A 2,624-nucleotide genomic window follows, 5' to 3' on the forward strand; every position below is an offset into this window, starting at 1 on the left:
AGAATTTTTTTAAAAATTAAATAACAAATGGTGTTTTCAAGGTTGAAAATAAATCAAACACACACTCATTGCTGTTGAGAATATAAAATGATGCAACCATTGTATAAAAAAGTTTTGCAGTTCCTCAAAAAGTTCAATGTAGAATAAACAACCCACAAATTCCAATCCTAGGTATAAGTACAGAAGAAATGAATGCAGGAACACAAAGCAGAAACCTGTACATTAACATTGATTACAACATTTTCCACAACAGACAAAAGATGAACATAATAAAACATCCATGAATAGATGAATGGATAAACAAAATTTCAAATATACACATAAAGAAATACCACTCAGCCATAAAGATAAATCAAATTAAGAACACAATTTGAAACTATTAAACAGAATAAAATAATTCAGTCACAAAATAACAAATACTTTATGTCATTTATATGGAAGGAGGAAATTTGTAGAAACCAAAGTGTTTATGAGATTGTTTGTCTTTTATTAATTGATTTACATATGTTTGCTTAGAAGCAATACCTGCGCTTCAGAAGTTTCTATTTATTGATAGTTTCTTATACTTCCAGTGTCTGACAAATCAGTCAAGTTTAATATAGTTAAACTTATCATTATTCAGATTTTTTATTATTATGCTAGTTTGCTTAATTTAAGAAATATTAGTAACCACAACATCATGAAGATATACAACAATGTTTTTTTCTGGAAATTTAATTGCTTTAAAATACTGCATTTTAGCGAGCTTATTTTGGGACATGGCATGAAGTGGCATTCTGGTTACATGTGCTGCTCTCCACAATGTTAGCAGTTCAAAACCACCAACCAATTTACAGGAGAAAGAAGAGGCTTTCTACTCCTGTTAAGAGTTACGGTCTCAGAAACCCACACTAGCAGTTTCACCCTGTCCCAAAGAGAAACTAGGAGTCAGAACTGACTCATGGGTTTTGTGAGGTGTTTTTTGTTTGTTTGTTTGTTTGTTTTTCTATGAATACTAGATTTTTCAAGTATCATCTTTAAAAAAAGCCATTTCCTCATCTCTGAAGAATCATTACTATCATAAATTATGTTCATATTTATAATAGTTTTAATTCCAAATTTTTTGTTCAATTAATTGATCTCTGCATCAGTACAAAAGCCACTGTAAAAGCATTATGTCCACAGCAACACCTCTCCTCAGCCAGTAACCAATTCTCCCTCCATTTTTCAACCTCTCAGCTACATGCTCCTCTGGGGCCAGAACGCCTGCTTTCACCTTGTTTCGAGCTCATCGTCTTGCCACTGCGCCCCTTTCTCTCTCTTGGTTTCCCTGCCTTGGTCTCTGGTCTTATTGCTCCGTCCTGTGCCTCTGGTCCTGGCCTACTTCACACAGTGATCCTGAATATGTTCTTTCGATAGAAGAATGGCTTTTCTGAAGGGATGTTTTTTGTCTTTTAACAGACTATACAACCAAGGAAAGAAAGAGTGTGACTCGCTTCACATCTTCTAATACAACTCTGAACCAAATTCATTGCTGTCCAGTCATTTTGGACTCAGAGCGATCCTATAGAACAGAGTAGATCCATCCTGGTAGATGTCTGAGACTGAAAAAATCTCTATGGGAGTAGAAAGTCTCTTGTGTCTACTGTGGAGAGGGTGGTAGTGCTGAATTGCTGAACCTGAGGTTGCTCTACTATAGTCAGGATTTGATCCCACCTTAATCGTGTCCATTAAGTTAAAGAACTCCCTCAAAATGAAATTAGAGCCACAGACGCAGAGTTAAGAGTTACAATACATCACATAATGGATAATGGCTAGAAGGACAATATTAATTGACTAAATTTCATCTTTATATGTAAAGTTTTTGAGAAAAGACCTTGCAAATTGTCAGCAGAGTATTTTTGTTTATAGCTTGATGCTATTGTAAATTATATATTTTAAAAACCTCTAGTAGATATTTTCTTTTATAATGGATAAAATGATATTTATTCTCAGCATTAATAATGCTAAGAGCTTATATGCAAATTAAATGTATACAATGTTTGTTATTAATAAAATGATTTTACATGTTGTAGTGAAATATGTAGAATCAGTCAGCATTGCAATTTCCATGACTCCCCTTTGAATTCAGAATAAAAACAATTAACACTTCATCATTATTTATGATATCTGTGTATTGTTAGTGCTACCCTTTATCAAAATAAAATCACTATTACCATTTCAACTTAAATCATAATTTTAAAAGTAGGAATAGATGTTGAATTGCATCAAAATTTTTTCCACCTTGTAAATATATTTGTTATTTTTATTATAATACACGTTTATTAGAATTCAACAATTATTTATCAGGTTTAGTTTTTTAAATTATATAATCAATTCAATATATTTAAAATTATTTATTATTTCTTTTGTAAATTTATGAAAGTTTTGTTTGGGGAACATGTCATTTTTTGACAACATTTCTAATTATATGAGTATCTTACTTATATATATATTTATGTAATGATAAATAAATAGCAAATATGCTACTAAATAATTGCCAAATGAATAAACACTTTATTTTGCTCATCCAGGTTAAAGAAAAGAAACTTTTTTTTTCTCAAATAAATAACACCTTTTCTCTTATTTGATTGTTCTCACTGTTT

Source organism: Echinops telfairi, unplaced genomic scaffold (assembly GCF_000313985.2).
Source record: "Echinops telfairi isolate 266 unplaced genomic scaffold, ASM31398v2 ScPeMD7_7469;HRSCAF=8507_0, whole genome shotgun sequence".
In the NCBI taxonomy this organism is placed as follows: domain Eukaryota; kingdom Metazoa; phylum Chordata; class Mammalia; order Afrosoricida; family Tenrecidae; genus Echinops; species Echinops telfairi.